At 39.5% G+C, this 18,566-nt stretch overlaps 1 long non-coding RNA gene across 10 annotated transcripts in view; it reads right to left on the bottom strand.

The window, feature by feature from the left end:
- Window positions 1-16,088, bottom strand: part of LOC123629817 — a 32,842-nt gene extending 16,754 nt beyond the window's left edge. For 3 of the 10 annotated variants that reach the window (XR_006732289.1, XR_006732296.1, XR_006732288.1), the window contains exons 1-2: window positions 14,840-15,080; window positions 13,476-13,540 (exon numbers count right to left, since the gene is read on the bottom strand). This is a non-coding gene — a long non-coding RNA (uncharacterized LOC123629817). Of the gene's footprint in view, window positions 1-11,397; window positions 11,438-13,475; window positions 13,541-14,839; window positions 15,081-15,102; window positions 15,196-15,222; window positions 15,367-15,976 lie in introns of those variants that run through there. The other 7 variants (XR_006732290.1, XR_006732293.1, XR_006732294.1 and 4 more) reach the window with 7 other exon arrangements.
- Between the last annotated feature and the right edge of the window lie 2,478 nt (window positions 16,089-18,566).

Genomic DNA, 18,566 nt, shown 5'->3' with positions numbered 1-18,566 from the left:
ACAAATAAATTCACTAAGAAATTTACTGTAAATGCAATAACTACTTATCTTTTTATCTACAAAGCCTAGGAATTGATTTTGTAATCCCAGAGAGATCTCATATCAGGCACAGGACAGAGGCAAATATAAATATCCTTTGGAAGAAGAAATACTCAACTCAGGTCTTGCCAAACATAAATTTGCAATTCAAAATTACTATAGAAAATCTAAACACCTGTGATTATAACCCATCAGAAACAGAATTAAAATATTTTGTTTTGCTCCTGCCTCAAAGGCTTTTGATATTAAAGTTATCTGAAACAACATATATAATAAAAATATCTAAAACGTTTAAAAAAGAAAATAAGGATTCCAAGTATGAGCAAACAATAAGAGATTTTTAAAGACAGATTTTGAAAACTAGAACTTCAAAAATATAATTTTTGAAATTAAAAGCTCAATGGATAGAATAAATAGCAAATCTTATAAAATTGAGAAGAGAAATAGTGAAATAAATCAGACACAAAAGATAGTAAACAGAATGAGGCACAAGGATAAAAACAGTGAGAAACCTAAAGGAAGTTAAGAAAAATGGGGACCAAAATAACAACACAGATCTATTTAGAGTTCTAAAAAATCAGACCAAAGAGAATGGAGTGTGTGTAATGGGGGAGGGAAGAAAATAATATTAGAAGAAATAAAGACTGATTTTTCCAAAACTGGCAAACAACATAAGCTTCAGATTCAGAAAGCACAACAAGCCCAAGCTAGAGCTCAAGAAAGACATTTGAGGCCTGATAACGAAGTTGCAAAGCACAAAATGATGTCGATAACTTTAAAAGTATCCTACAGAGAAAAGAGATAACTAGAAAAATAGACACGTTATTACACTGATAGCAGACTTCTCAATAGCAGCAATGGAAGCCAGAAGACAGTGGAATAATATATTCAAAACCTTTAAGAAAGTATCCTTGTCATTTAAAACCGTGTAAACAGAAATGTAGGCAAAATAAAGATATTTTCAGAAAGACAAAAACTAAAACATGCACCAAGAACAGATTCTCACTAAAGGAGTGTCTAAAGATTGTAACAGCAGGAAAAAAGAATAATTCTCCCTAAGGAAAGTGTAAAATGCAAGAAATCATATATTTCATGTATGCAGACCAATATATACAACAATGTTTATTGAAGCACTGTTTGCAATTGACAAAGTTTTAGAAATAACTTTAAATGTCCATCAATATGAAAATGGTTATATTATTATTATTCTATGACATACTATACAGCCCTGAAAAAGATTACAGTCTTGAAAAAATTACATTTGCTCATATGAAAAAAAATGTACAAAATACAGTATTAAATGAAAAAAGGAGACTAGATGAAGCCAGAAAGATAAGAGGAAACAAGGAGAACATAAAGAACCTTAAGAGTCATAAAGAAGAACTTGCCTTGAACTCTGGGAAAGGAAGCCACAGAACAGTTTGAGCAGAGAGGTAACATGGTCTCACATATTTCAACAGGATCACTCTGGCTTCTGTGTTGAGCATAAACTGAAAAGTGACAAAATAATGAGCCCAGGTATGAGGCTACTGAATAATTCAAATAATATTTTAAATGAACATCCTGGGAAAAGAACTTTCACCTTATAGATACTAGGACTAGAATTCAGACATATATTGACAATCTGTGGTGAAATAGCAGGGAAGACAGCAAATAATATAAGATTTATAAGATGATCCACCCTCCTGAGACAGAATTCATCCCAAGAGCAATAGAGGCCTATGAGTCAGAGGGAAACTCTCCCAGTGGATTACAGCGGGTGTTTATGAACCTGATCTAACTCAGGGACCTTGTCAGCAAGCGGGCACTGTGGAAAGTGTTTCATAGAATGACTAATGAGCTTTAGGTCTGCAGAACTTCAACACAGACCATGAGAAGCTGCCTCCCTACTCCGCAGGGACTGGACTCACAGTGCGGGCTGTGAAGGATCAAGTGGCGCTGAAAGTACAAAGGGCCGGCAACACCATCACGAATGGCAGCCCAGGTGACAAGAGCAGCAGCAGTGACACAGGGTGCACTTCAGTGCTCAAAGGTGATGGCACGCGTCCCTGCCAGCACCAGCCAGCATCACCAGCATCATCCTGGTGGAGCACCAAGCAAGGTCTGGAGAGACGACTGCGTCAGTCATACGGAGACGACTGCAGGGACAGGCATGAGGCACAGCAGCTGAGGGAGACGAGCGATTCCTCAGCACCTGTGAGACACCCCTGGGGGACCACGGACATAGGAACCAAAGTGAACACCTCAAACTGGACTAAGACCCAGAAGGCGCTCAGATACAGGTCATCAAGCTGCAACAACTGAGTCTGAATTTCAATGTGTCATCTCCACCCTCAAGTTAGTGATGCCTACGGACTTGTGGGCAACACTTTTAAAATATCTATGATAAAATTAAGAAACTTGTTAATGACAAAATACAATGATAAGCAAAACAAGCATAACCCAGGTATTATATTTCAGGTCTCTCTTGCTATACTATGAAAGAAGTAGAGATGTGAACAAATATTTCACTGTTACTAATTAAGCATTTTTTTAATTCTAAAATCTTCCCTGATAGCATCTTCCTTAACTAATAATGAGTTTATACCATTAACCTTTGAGGTCAATATTATGATTGGTAAATATAACACTGATATTGGCAAAAAGAATCATTTCCTTGTAGGGACAGAAAGCTGTTAGTCTGAACATGCTTACCAATTATTAACTCCTAGAGTAATTTTCACTCATTTTTCTTAAAACACATAATATCAAGTTATTGGGAATTATATTAGAAAGACCTTGCTAGGTATTGAGAATAGAAAACAGTGATCTGGTTTTGAGGCCAACTAGACTGAATTCTACTTCTATAATACACAGACTGCAAGAGCAAACACAATTTCACACGGATTATTTGTCACGTGAGTTTACCTATGAAAATAACCATGTACTGGAGATTATAGGCTAGAGGGGTCACAAGAGGCCTTGTTCCCTCTCCCTGCGTGTCCGGCTCCTTCACATTACACCAAACTGGGTGTATCCATTTACACTCCGCACACACACTACCACGAACCTCCCAAGTTTCCCTCCTGCAGTGTCCAATAAATCTAATGGTTCAAAGTTCTTCCCAGTAGGATGGTCTGAGTGCAGTGGTATTTACAACTAATTGATCACAACCAGTTACAGATTCCTTTGTCCCTTCTCCACTCCCATGGCCTCACTTGACCAGTCTTAAAAAGTTCTTCCCAGTAGAACAGACACTGGAGACTCGGAGGGGCAGGGGGGTGGAAGGTGGGAGGTGGGAGAGGGGTGGGAGATGAGAAATTACCTAATGGGTACTAAATACACTCACTGGGTGAAGGTGACATAAAAAGCCCAGACTTCACCACTATGCAATATGTCCATGTAACAAATCTGCACACGTACCCCACAAATCAATAAAAATTTTTAAAAAATAAATAAAAATTCTTCCCCATGTCCAACTAAATCTCTCACAAGAGAACTTAACTCTTTTCTCTCTTGTTGAAAAGCTGGAACATCACCACATGTAATTTAAAACAAACCCAAAAGCTGTTACTGAAACTCTATTTCCCGTATCTCACAAATTATTTCCTCTACATAAATGTGGTGGTTCTCAACCCTTTCTGTTCATTAAATTGCCTAAGGAACATCATTTAAAAAAGAAAAAGGTGGCCTCTTTACCCTATCCCATACCATACTAAATGTCTGCAATTAATTTTTGTTTAAAACTCCCCAGGTGATTCTAATGTGTAGCGCTGGTTGGGAACAACTACCTCAATCTTTCTGGAAAAAAAAAAAAAAATTTCAGCCTTTTTTCAAGCTTCAGGTGTTTCAAACTAGACTCAAAACTACAACATAATACATAATTCCACATGTAAAACATTAGTGTTTTTTATAGATGTTCATAAGCATAAAGCAAAATTTCGTATCTTAAGCCAAATTTTTCCAATGACTTCATTACACCATTCCCTTAGTGTCTAAACTGATCATACCCTTCTCACTCTACTAATGAAACCCAGGCACCAAAGCTGAAAATCTCAGAATCAGCCTTAACACACCTTCTTCATCCTCTACATCTAATCGGCTGCTAATCATGTTAGTTCTTCCTTTGAAATGTAGTTCTCATCCATTCCTCTTCTGTCATATTCTAACCCTACTCTAAATTCTTACTAACTAGTCTGGCTGACACTTAGCTCTTCTCATCCCACTGCCACTAAATTAATTCCTTAAAATAGTGTTGTCCTTTGTCTTGGTTTTTAGAAACAGGGTCTCGCTCTGTTGCCCAGGCTGAAGTGCACTGGCACAATCATAGCTAACTAGAGCCTTGAACTCCTGGGCTCAAGCCATCCTCCTGCCTTGGCCTCCCAGGGTGCTGAGATTATAGGTATGAGCCACCCCACACTCAGCCTAAAATAATGTTATTATGCCCCTGTTCAAAGAAAAATATTCAGTGGCTTCTCACTGCTTACACTGAGAAAACCCAATTCCTCAATCTATGTTGGTATTTAATACCTCAAGTAGAATATTCAAATTTTAACACAATAAATAACTCTACATATTAAGACCAGTCAATGTAGCAAACTTGGCACTTCTGACCCAATTCCATCCTACCTAAAATTTATTTCCCTCTACATTCCAATATAAATTTTCTATTCAATCCAGGCATCCAGTCTTTCACGTACATAAAATGACAAATTCCAAGGATTTACTCATACTTCAATACATGCTGTACCCCCTTCCTCAAATACTATGTTCACTTTTATCTGTATCTCCAAATTCTTTGCTCTGTTCTGGACCACTGCTGTGAGGCCTTCCCAAAACACTGCAACCTCACGGACGGTCTCACTTCCAGACAATACATATCATCTAAGCCAGTTATTTTGAAATATGTTATACTGCCTTACACTTCTACTTAACTATTTTATATTTCCTCACTTAAATAAAGATCCTGAAGGCAGAAATCATGTTTTTTATTTTTTCTGTATACTTCATAAAAGCGGTCTTTTCAATTTTTTTCATGGAATTTATTTTTCATTCCTTCCAGCCAATGGAAATATATAATGCATATAAAATTCTTCCCTATCATATCACTTTTTTCAGAGTAAATCTCATGACATTAATTTACTTATATCAACGTGCTTATTTTAAGTAGCTAGCCTACTTTAATATAAGTCTGATCAATTCTGATTTAAAGGCAATATAATGAATCAAATACTTGTTGATATCAAAGAGAGTCAAGTGTTCCACCCTTATATGTTTTCACTAAAGATAACAAGCAAATGAACAGGGTAAAGCCATCACTAATTAAGAAAGCACCACGCTTCAAGAAATAAATGGTCAATTAAACAGTAATTACATAGAATAAATAGTAATTATGCAGAATTGTCCTTGGACATTGGCTGCTGATGTGTTTTAGTTAGCCTCCATAACGTTGAACACAAGTTCTCAAACTTTTTGGTCTCAGGAATTATTTTTACTCTTAGATATCACTGAGGTCATCAAAGAACTACTGTTTAGATGAGTTACTGCAAATGATGTTTACTGTCCCAAGTACACACTTCATCAGTCATTGGAGCAATAACTTCATCCCAAAGCCTATAGAAAAGTCCACCACCTACTTGTGAAAATGGGAGTAAAAAAGGCTAATAACATATCAGGATTATCATGAAAATAGTTCTGACCTCACAGAACCCCCGAAGGACTCCAGAGGATCCCCACAGCCCCCCAGACTCCATGTGGAGAAGCACAGGCATAACACAAAGAATTTAGAAAACAGCATAAAATCATGTTTAAATGTCGCATAAGCTTTTAAAAAATTAAGATCTTCTTTAAAACCTATGAAAAAGTCAAGGTATAATTATTTATTTGTTACATAAATATATTCCCTCTTTATAGGTACAAGGGAGAAAAAGATTTCAAGGTGAAATGCCTTTAGAGCACACAGGTGTACCCACACATATAGATGCAGGTGGTGTAAATCAGTGCAGTGAGCCTGCAGGAAACAACACAAGGATGCAGTAAAAAAGAGACCCCAGACCCCTTCTCAAGAAGGCAGCATCATCCAGCTCCAGCCACGTGGAAAGTGGGCCCAGTGTTGACAGACACTGTGATTTTTCAAGAAAAGCTAGAATTTTTATGAAAAAAAAATCACCTAATTTTATGTTGGGAAAAATAATTAAACATTTCATGAATACCATGTGAGCCTACATACACACATTGCCTAGAACAGCGCCTGACACTTCGGAAGCCTTACGTCATTAACTATCATCATATTCAGTACTGTCAGGCAAAAGGGGGAAAATGCTAAGACACAGATGCAGACATTTGGCCATGGTGAATGGAGATAATGCATGAGGCAAAATGACTGGCTGTTATTTTTTCTTTATCTTCACATAAATCTACCTCATTCCACCCCCAGGACCTTCCTAAGTCTGGTCACTTGTTTTACACCATCCTTGCGTACTTCTGTCTTAAGGAATGATTCCTTATCAAATTTTCATCAACTATTTATTAGCTGAAAACTTAGAGCGCTGCACAGTAGCTCACCGCCCACTCCGACCTAACGTGTACATTTCACGTGTTTCACCTCTTGTCTCTTTCCTTCAGCTCACTGCCACCTTCTACTTTCTACCCTTTTTCTTCGCCCTTACCTCTTTATCACTGGATAGCCAGCACAATCTCTAGCCTCTGTTTCTCCCCCTCTTTCTCCTTTTCTGTTTTTCAGAGTAAAAGTGAAACGAGGCAACCACGGGAACAAGCGCCTCATACTACCAAAGGGAGTCAGAGCAAGAGGAGAGTCATCACAAGATGACACCACAGCATCCTGCACCTTAGAACAGCCGCAAACAATACAACACAAGCAGCTGCTCACCCATGTCTACACGTGGTTACTCTCAGGAATAAGTTACATACATGAACACAGCCAAGCAAAGAGCCCAAGTGCAGAAAACCTTAATTATTGTTCAAGACTGATATCTGATTGACAGGAGAAGGAGAAGCAATTGGTCCAGATCGATAGGTCCAAGCCAGCAGGTGACACAGGGATTAGCACCTTAACTTCCATCAGTTCTAAATGGATTATAACTAAATTCTCAGTATTGATAACATTAATATCAATATAAGATCAGACAGAAATCTCCAAATTCTTTTTACACTAGAACTACAACCATCTCCTACCTGGACTTGTATACTATTTCATAACAACACTGACCACCTGAAGACCTGTATGTACTAACAGAATAGGCACCAAAATGCCACAGACCAAATAGGAGTCTTAATATGTACCAGAGACGTGCTCTACCCAACTTTTCTATTTCTGCAGAGATACACGATCATATTAAATAAGGAAACTGGGGAAAAATGAATAAAAAGGATCCAGATTTTATTCTCGTATAATGAAATAAATATTCATACCTTGACAAAAGTCCATAATGCAGCTTTTTAATTAGGGAAAAAGAGCAAAAGACAAACATTACATATCTATTGTTTCCTGCATTTATAGTGTGGTCTGCAACATATACTTTCCAAATTAAGAAGTTTAAATATATGTTTAAGTACTGTAAGTCAAAAGACACAGTTGGAAATACATGTGTACTATCAGAACTCAAGTATCCATCGCTGACAGTCATCTGCTTGACCTGTTTTCATAAACACAACACACAGACCTCGATGAGTGTTTCTCCTGCTCTTCTACCTTACCCAACACTTTTCCCCTCTTACTGGCTTATTTTGCGGTCAGAGGTTAAACTGTTAACCCTTCACCTTCCAGGAAAGTTTTTTTTCCTCTCTTTATAAAAGGTTTTTCACAGTGTGCAGCAGTGGGATTAGCTCCTCTCTTGGAGAACAAAAGCTGTGTCTTTGTCTTCCTTGTTTGTGCCTGGAGCCCTACATCAGAGGAAGCTGCTCCTACTCAACACACACAATGATGAGATTGTGAGGAAACGAAAGCCTGGCCTCTCGGTGTCTAAGACTCTCACCCAACCAGCTAGCCAGAGAAAATCCTGTCAAGCATTCAGCTGAAAATTAACTAAGGTATCCTGTTGAGAACCTGATGAAGATGTTATGTGACCACACGGTAAAACTTTCCATTGTTGCACATAAAGATAAGAGAAAAACCTTTAGAACTCAATGCTTTAACAATCTTGGTCACCAATTCACACATGGGTCAGTAAATGTATTTTACTAACATACAACCCCTTCCTCTATACGCTCTCTTAAAATAATACACAGGCTTATTTATGACATTCTAATCTCCTGCACTTAAAAATCTAACTAAAGGATACATTCAAAAATGTTACAATAGACCATTTTTTATTTGCAGTTTTTATATTAGATATTTCTCGTTAGAAAGTTTACTATTGTGTTTATCGCTGAAGGAACTGGTCAAAATGCAGAAGTCAAAAGAAAACTGTCATATCTTTTCACATCCCTTAATATTTATATATTTTACAAGTTTTTAATATTGAACAAAAGACAAATAGTAAACCAAAAGCAGATATTCAATTAAAGCTTTAAAACAGAAGTAAAGTCATACATAAAACAAATCATACTTATAAAAACTATTTGTAAATTTTTTTAACCTGTAAAATGTTAAACACATTAAACAAATTTAAATTTGGTCATATGATGTCAGTAGAAAAACAATTCCCTTAAGTATGTTAAGTTATGGGTGAGTTCATGAATATTTACAATGATTGTGGGGAGGACTACAGTTTTTAAAATATAACCTTATAATTCACATCCATGGAAACAACTAATGCTGAAAATTATTAAGTGAAAACTTATTATATATGATTATAATCATATTAAATAAGCTCATAGTGAAATCTGAAATGAAATGCACAAAAATAGATATTTTTATGTTATTGGTATAAAAAGAATCTTTTTCCTTTTTTCAAAATTGTCCATAATATTTAACATGAATAATGTAAAAAATAAACTGTGCAGAATAATCAGAATAGTTCAAAAGGCTACAATGGATAGGAATTCATGAGAGGTAAGAGTGCAACCACTGACTATAGTATTCAGAATTCAAGAATAAATCATGGGTTACATAGTTCATACAGTAATATAAATTGATTCCCCAAATTTTAGGAGAAATATAAACATGCCCTTTTTTAACCTATAATGATGATTAGCCTGACAACTTCAATAGGTCATGACCAACAAACTTCACAAAAGAAATAAATTTATTCTTATGAGGAAAAAAAAAATCAATGCTTATACATAGCAGATGTCTGATTTGGAGAAGTATGTGCTATTCTTTTAAGAGTCACATGAAAATTGGCCGGGCGCGGTGGCTCACACTTGTAATCCTAGCCCTCTGGGAGGCCGAGGCAGGTGGATTGCTCAAGGTCAGGAGTTCGAGACCAGTCTGAGCAAGACCCCCGTCTCTACTAGAAATAGAAATAAATTATCTGGACAACTAAAAAAAAAGTATATATAGAAAAAATTAGCTGGGCATGTTGGCACACGCCTGTAGTCCCAGCTACTCGGGAGCCTGAGGCAGTAGGATCACTTGAGCCCAGGAGTTTTAGGTTGCTGTGAGCTAGGATGATGCCACGGCACTCACTCTAGCCCGGGCAACAAAGTGAGACTCTGTCTCAAAAAAAAAAAAAAGAGTCACATGAAAATCTAAGCCTGGCAAAGAACACCATTTAAATTGAGGACTTTGGAACAAAATGCATAAGCAATGACTGGCAGGAAATGTTAAATATTTCATTCCTACTTCTGTAGAAAAAAAATGTATACAAAATTTAACAAAATTAAAAGGAACATTTGATAAAACAGAAAAATATAAGAAAATAAATTTAGTTAAATCTATATATGTATAATAGTTAACAGAATGGTACAAAACCTAAGATTAAATAGATCTATCATGCCTATCATTAAATATCTTTTCTGTCCATGAATTATGCCTAAGTAAAATGATGGAAAAGAGACAACCAATTAACCATGACTCTTAAAAATCAATATTGTATGTACGTTCAAGACATGAAGGAAACATTTACCAATGGTAATTTCTAGAATATGGGATTAGGCATGATTTATATTTTCTTGTATATGCATGTCTTTATTTTCCAAATTTCCATCAGTAAGTATGCATATATACTCATAAATATACTATATATTAATACATCCATCAGCATTAGACTACTATCATAGTTAATAGAAAAATTAATTATTTTATAGAGTAACTTAACTTTGGAAACAAGAATGCTTTATAACAAAACATTCTTATTTGAAAGTACTTCTGTATAGTCACTTCCTCCAACAAACCAAAAATCAAGAATTTCAATGCTTCCTTTAAAAATTTAAATTTGATCTGGCTTATGATAAAATATATTAACTTTCCAACTTCTAAAAATTTAAGAAAGCTTAATGTTAGAAATAAATCATTCTGAGAATAAATGAAGCACAAGGGAAGAAAAGGAAGAAGAAAATATGGGAGAAACATAACGGAAGGCTACAAAAGAGAATGCTATGGCATGATGGAGGCCAGTCAAGGTTTTTCCTGTAAGAACTAATTTTTAGCTAATATGTGACACTTTTATGAAGCTTGTTCACAGTTTTAAGTGCTTTTCTACTACAAATGTAACTGGCCATTTTTGGCCAGCTGAGCTAGAATTAGCACAAAGAGTAACTCCATTCCCACCATTCTTCCCTGCTGTCTCTTTTTAAATCCATTGATACGTACAGCAGCTTAAGTTTAGAAATTAGATAAGTAAGGGTTTGCATCAGAGGTGAAGGATGAAAAACAAAAGGAAGAACAAAAAACAAGTTTGGGCCAATAACGTGTCCAAGCTGCTTGGACTGGGGTGAGCTCCTAAAATCATACAAGATGCCGATTCAGTACAGGCATGAGTGGCCAAATGACCGTTGATCTACTTAAATGTTTTTTCCCTTTTCCCTCAGCACTTGGTCATAAAGTTAAAGATGACATTTTCCAATCTCCCTTATACCTAAGTAGTATCACTGTGTGACTAAGTTCTTAGCAAGGAAAGTAACGTATCAAATTTTCCCCTACCTTACCTAAGAAATTTCTTCCCTTAAGTATTTCTCTTGCCTGTCCTGTGGCTTAAACTTGGACACAGTTAGTGACCCAGCTTTGAATGCAGATGAAAATAACAGTCTAAGGGCCGGGTATAGTGGCTCACATCTAGCACTTTGGGAGGCCAAGACAGGAAGAGTGGTTGAGGCCAGGAGTTCGAGATGAGCCTGAGCATGCATGAGACCTCATCTCTACAAAAAACAGAAAAATTACCCGGGCGTGGTAGCACGCACCTGTAGTCCCAGCTACTCAGGAGGCTGAGGCACGAGGATCACTTGAGCCCAGGAGTTTGAGGTTGCAGTGAGCTATGATGATGCCACTGCACTTTAGCCTGGGCGACAGAGCAAGACCCTGTCTCAAAAAAAAAAAAAAAAAAATAAGTACTGACAGTTAAATAGGAATATTCCAATAACTTTTTAAATAATTTCTGCACTTTATCCATTTAAGATTTAGCGATAAAACAGAAAATTGAGAAAACATTACATAAACACTCAATTCAACATAAAATTTTACTTTTACAGATAGCATTACTTTTAGGGCACAAAAAGTTGTAACTTGTTAGACACTAAAATATTAGTTATCATACTACTTAAGTCCTTCTTCAAAAGAAGAAAGGTTACTGGTTTTTGCATGGGTGAGTTTAGCTTTTAAAAAAAATCTTTAGAATTTTGTGCCAATTAGCCATATAGAATGTATTAATCGCAACCTAGAGAAACCAAAATTGCTTACTTTAATCATTTATTATATTTCAAATTTTACTAAGCTGGATAAACTTAAAATACACATGAAGATGTTTCTAAAAACTAGTGATTTAAACAGTAACAGCAGAAAGACAGTAATAAAAGCATGGCAGGAATAGAAGATACAAACTGGAATGACTAGTTCATGAACAGTAGGAACCGGTGAAGGGAGGAAGGAGGGAGTAAACCACTCACAAGTCTTTATGAAAAGGTAACAACCTCTCTTACTCGTGCATAGATTGAATGTTATATAAGGCAGACTGATCTATCTTTCAAGATCACTTTAGCATGAATTTAAAGTTATGGAAAATCCACATTTTCCAAATGAATTTAGCCTATTTTACCAACAACATCAGGTGAGCATTATTCCACACACCTTAGGTAATGCTATGATTATTTTCAAGATTAATTCATAACAAATACACTACAGAATAGATTTAAACTGGAACTGAAAAAATAATATATCCATTTGAGTACCCATTCTGCAAAGAGGACTTCATTGGGCCTGGAAAGAATGCAAATGGACAAACTTTACTCCATGTAGGACAACACAAAATAACTTCTTTAATCAGAGAATGTTCTCTGCAACTTAGGATCACTCTCTGCCCGTGGACATACCTGACAACAGCAGCAGTTCAAATAGGCCAGAGGTGCAGCAGGCAGGGCTGGTGGAGCCAGAAATGTGGGTGACTTCCTACCTAAAATTAGCTGTGCCCATTTCACCACAGCTGGGTGGGGCTCCTCTATTTTAAGGTGTACAGCTCTAAACTGCGTAAGAGAAGATAATTGCTGGCTGGTTTCTGGAGATAAGAGTGTCAGTAAACTTTCCACCAAGGCTTTAGGATAGCCCACTAGTCTCCACAAAACCCCACACTTAACCATCATGCTATCCAGGATCTGAGTGCACTACAAGGAAGGTCCTACACTGGAGATATCCATGAAGATGCACCATGCAAAGAAATATTAGAAGAATAAGCAAGGAGACATTCTTCATTCTTGTCTGCTACCCATGCCCACACACACACATGCACATGTACAATATAGCAAATGTGGGGGGAAATTATAACAATCATGATATTAAAGTACTATACTCTCATATTTTCAGGAAATCATACAGAACTGACAACTGAAACCCTTCCAAGTAATGTGACGCCATTGTTTCTCTCTCTCTGAAAGTGCTATGCCACTGAAGTAAATCCAGCCCAAGGGGCTACTCAGTCTACATTCTGCATTCCAGAAACATTAGAAGGGAATTGGTGTAGCTTCCGTTGATACTGGCAGAGAATCTGCCTTAATGTTTTTAAAAAGATGCTAAATTTTCAAACACAAATGAAAGAAAATGAAAAGACAAACCCTTTCCCAAAACTAACAGTAACTTTATCAATGAATCATGGTAAAGTTGAGTTGTAAGTTATATGGGCTTAACACACACCTGAAATTCAAGCTGCACAGATAACATTCATGATTTCTATATCCCCAAGGCAAAGACCTAGCATCTATGTTACTACCAGAAACCTGAGACACTCAATGCAGAATACACATTTAGTACTATTATTTTCTGATACTATCATGTTCCAGTACTCCACAATGTTAACACTTGCTTTGACTGACTCAATCAGTTATTTGAAGAATTTACAGAACACACATACCTTCATTTTCAGAGGCATGACATTTCACTTTCAATACCAAGTCAAAGGTTCTTTCTGGATTGGCCCTAAAAAAAAAAAAAAAACTTTGTTATATTTATTTCCTATAACAAATAAGCATCTCCATAAAGCTTGTATTTTCTTAATTCTAAGACTAATCTTGTTCTTACCTCTACATATTAAATGTAACTATATGACTACAGTATAGCAGAAATAACAATGAAAATGTTTCTCAGATTAGAAATTTAAGATTATTGATATTTAGGAGCTGAGATCTGAGACTTGGGGCAAAGCATTTAACCTCTGAGACTATTTTCTTACCTTAAAAAAAAAAATAAAGTGCCTTGTCCACTTCACAGAATAATTGTATTACAAGTCAAATAATATATGGGCAATTACATTATAAATCAAGTGCTGTATAAATGCAAATCATCGCTTTTATCTTATTGCATCCAAAATTGGAAGGCCAGTGTGTCCCTAAGTGTTTTTAGATCCTGCCAATGGAGCTTAACACAAGCTCTCAGCCTTTCTTCCAAGGACTTGCAATCTGAGTGTAAATGACGAATACCTGGCTCCACCTGCCACGTTCTATTAATAGATCACCATAGGACATTTGTAAAGGTCCACGAATGGGATACTTTGCATATACTTTCCTTGAGATGTATTTACGGTACTTAGGCATGTTTAAAGTAGCAAACTATTCAGAGACTCGAAAGATAACAAAAAAAGACTTCTTTCATACCAATTATCATTGGGGAAACTGGACATCAGCCCCCAGATTAAATTTTCCCGCTACAAACTGTAAGGCTGATTTGCATCAGTCAGAACTTACTGTTTTTACTAACTTGCCACACGTTTAACCTATTCATTGGTTAAATTTCAAATTGTAAATTGAAATCTATTAAGACACTTTTTTTTCAAAACAGAGTTCTGTTTTATCTCTCTTTCCATCAGAGGGTAAAAATAGGCCTAGTCTGATACCACAAGTCCAAAGTGTTACCATCTTTCAGTTATTCCTGCTGACGAGACTTTAGTGTCTCTGTATTACACATTGGCTGTTTTTAACACGTACCTCCTTCAAGAAAATAAAGCCAGCTCTGACTTCTAAATAAATACTGATTTTTAGAAAATTTTTGTTACAAGACATGATCTAGAAACATAGAAAGTGACAAGCCATATAAATTAATTCACAGATACACATTTCCTCAGCCCTCCCACCATTAACCGGTTTCAGTGGGAAAAAATCTCAACTCTGATTCCTTCTGCAGCCTCCCGGGTGGACTTACTCCCGCTTTCCACCAGCTGTCAAACAATGAAAACAGTTCCAAATGACACAATTTTCCTATTTGCCTAATGCCCTTTAGTACCTCTCTTAGGGGTAAAAGTTAAACATTGGTTCAGTCATGCTTCTGTGAGATCCGAAAGGCCGTTCCCAGTGACGGGAACACACGACGCTGACGGGCGCGGGCGGCGGGAGGCGGCGGGGAGGGGGATTCTCCCCGGAGTTTCAGGAGGGAAATGCGCAGCTCACGCCTCCGAGACACCTAGAAACAAAATCACCATCGTTATTAAACCGCTTTTCACCCAATCTCCTGAAGTAACATAGCCACTGACGGATACTGTAGCGCACACACAAAGTGCCGTCTAGTCGCGTGGCATTTGCGGGCACCATGCAGACCCGGCGCCTCGTCCACAAACGTCAGAGGCCAAGTTAATGAGAAGAAACTGCAGAAGGAACAGCGAGACACACTGGTCAATGCAAGTCAGAAAGACACGGTGACCTGGATGCTCAGAAAGCGCTTCAAATAGCGACCGCTCCACCTCAACGCTCCTCCCTCCCGGACGCCTCACAGGGCAGCGACCGTCCGCCGGACACACCCGGGACGGGCCGGTCCCCTCAGCGGGCGGCGCCGCGGCCGCCCCTCCCCCCCGACGCGGCGACGCCGGCGCTCCCACCACCGCGCCCGGGCAGCGCCGACCCGCCGGCCTGGAAGCCGCCGCCCGGGCGCCGGGGTCGCGCCGCCGGGCAGGGGGCTCCTCACGGCCGCGGCGGTGGCGGTGGCGGCGGGCCCACGCCCGCCCCCCACCCCCCAAAGCCTCCGCGACAGCAGCCGCGTGGCCGGCCCCTCTCCGCCGCCCCCGCCGCCCCCGCAGCCCCCGCAGCCGGCCTCGCAGTTCCTGCGCCGGCGCCGCGGCACCTTCCGCAAACCAGGAAGTCGCGGGCGGGCGAGGGGCGCGCGGGGACGCCCGGCGGCTGCACCTGGGCGGCGGCTGCGGCCCGAGCCGCGGGGAGGCGGGGCGGGGTCCCAGCGCCCGGGCGGCCGAGGGCCACGTGCCCCCTGCGACCGAGCCGCACCGCCAGGGCGCCCCGCGTCCTCAGCACGGGACCAGCCCTGCTGTCCCAGGACAGCCCGAGCTCCAGGGCCTCGCGGCTCCAACCGCCCCACAGCAAGTCCCCGGAAAAGTCCCGGGACTCGCAGCGTCCCCACCACGCGCCCACGGACCGGGTCCTCCCGTGTCAGATGCGAAGTCCCAGCTCGCGCCGCTGCTCGGCTCCTCCTCGCTCCCGCGGGCCGCGGCTCTGCGGCCCCAGAGACGCGGCGCCTGCTCGGCAGGGACAGGGCTGCGCCGGCCTGCGCCTGTGGGCGACGGACGTCACACCCCGCACACCGCGCTCGCCACGCAGTCACACGCCACACACCACACGCATGACACTCATACACCACACACTACACACACCACACACCACACTCATGCACCACGCACATGACACTCATACACCACACACTACACACCGCACACATGACACTCACCACACACCACACAGTCACACACCCCGCACACCGTACTCACCACACAGTCACATGCCACACACCGCACACATGACACTCATACACCACACAGTCACACAGCCCGCACACATGACACTCACCACACACCACACAGTCACACACCCCGCACACCGCACTCACCACACAGTCACACGCCACACACCACACGCATGACACTCATACACCACACATCACACACACCACATACCACACACCACACTCATACACCACACACTACACACCCCGCACACCGCGCTCGCCACACAGTCACACGCCACGCACCACACACATGACACTCATACACCACACACTACACACCCCGCACACTGCACTCGCCACACAGTCACACATCACACACCACACACACACTACACACCGCACTCGTCACACAGACACCACACACCACACACACCACACACATGACACTCATACACCACACACCACACACATGACACTCATACACCACACATCACACACCACACACACCACACACCACACTCATACACCATGTTTTTTATGAACTCGTTATCCTGTTCCATAAGCAAATCAAATCAAAATACAATGAACTGGATAAAAAAATATAGTAATGCACGTAATAGACACAGAGCATAATAGTTAAATGGCTTCTAAAAATCAGTCTAAAGTAGTAAAAGATACAAATAGACATTTCATAAAAAGATATATAAGATCTTAAACAAATGAAAAGTTACTTAACCTCTTAATGTGGGAATGAAAATTAAAAAAAAAACACTGAGCTACCAATTTTTACCTATGAGATTGGCAAAAATCCAAATGTTAACATCACACTCTGTTGGCAAGAATATATTGTTGCTGAGAAAGTAAATTTGTATGTTCTTTAAAGAAAACTGTTTGGAAATACCTGTCAGAATTACAAACACACAGCCTTTCACCTAGCAGTTTTTCTTCCAGGAGTTTATAATAAAGTTAAAATTTTACATATTTATATTTAAAAGACCTATGTATAAAATTTTTTATTGCAACCCTGCATGGAACTGCAAATAATGCAAACATATATAAAGAATCATCAATAAGTTACCAGCTAAATACATTTTCAGAACTCACTTAATGAATGACTGTGCAGTTCCCCCAAACAGTGAGAATACTCTTTATGTACCCTTACAGAGTTTTCTTTAGATACATTGTTAAATGTCTCCCTGAAGGACATTTGCGAATGTGTGGGGAACATTTTTGGTGTGGTATCTGGGGAGAGAGGGAGGGACTGATACTAGTATCTGATGGGTAGAAGCCAGGATGCTACTGAACATTCTATTAATATGATATGCAGGACAGCTCCCTGCAGCATAGAATTGTCCAGCCCAAAATGTTCACAGTGCTAAGGTTGAGAAACTCTGCTTTAGAACGATGATCACAAACTGATTATATCATATACCCATTGGGCCAAGGGTTAGGGAGGGCTAGAAACTCCTCACTGTATTCCATTTCCTAATTGTTGAATTATGTTCCTATATGTACATACACTATTCATGCAAAAATAAATAAGTAGCATTATCATCTACTTTTTTTTTAAAGTCATTGTTGAATCTCTTTACAAAGAAGTCTTTTAGGAGGTGTAAAGAACAATCTTTGATTTGACTTGTTTGTTTTGTTTCTTCCCTATGGCTCCTTGTTCTTTTGAAAAGCTCAAGACATCTATTTATACACGAGTTGTTTCAACATGGAAGAAGTGTTCTTTCCTGGAAAGGTCCTCCAAACAATAGAGTAAAATAGGGGCGTGGAATTTTGATGTATTGTATCTGACCAAACAGGCTTTGGTCCCAGCAAACACTGGAGAGAATTGTAACCTAAATTACTAGAAGTTATACACGTGTAAGCCAATGTTTTCTCAGGGCCAAGGACAAACATTCTTATAAAAGGAACTGATAGCATAGAGGTGCCTTTTACTGCTGACACTGGTGACTTTCTCTAAGGACCTCTAAAGATTTCCCTGGAATCATTTCATAAATTTACTGTACATTTTCATTATTAGTGGTTCCTGTTCTGTTTCCCCACTGGATGTTAATATTAACAGAAAGGCTGTAGAATGTATTTACCATTAAATCTCTACTATCCTTCTTAGTTACTACTGCGCCAAAACTGCTTTGCCAAGATAGAGCATTCACTGGGTCCTTGAATGTGCCACAAGCCAAAGTCATTGTGATCAAGGTGGGGCTTTGCCCAGAGTGTTCCTCATGGCTTTGCCTGGCAGAGTCATTTCAGGAGTCTGTGCTCTATACTTCCTCTT

The sequence above is a fragment of the Lemur catta genome, unplaced genomic scaffold (genome assembly GCF_020740605.2).
Source record: "Lemur catta isolate mLemCat1 unplaced genomic scaffold, mLemCat1.pri scaffold_47_ctg1, whole genome shotgun sequence".
Classification (NCBI taxonomy): Eukaryota; Metazoa; Chordata; class Mammalia; order Primates; family Lemuridae; genus Lemur; species Lemur catta.
The sequence above is the reverse complement of the archived record's forward strand: the minus strand, read 5'-3'. Positions and strand labels throughout refer to the sequence as shown.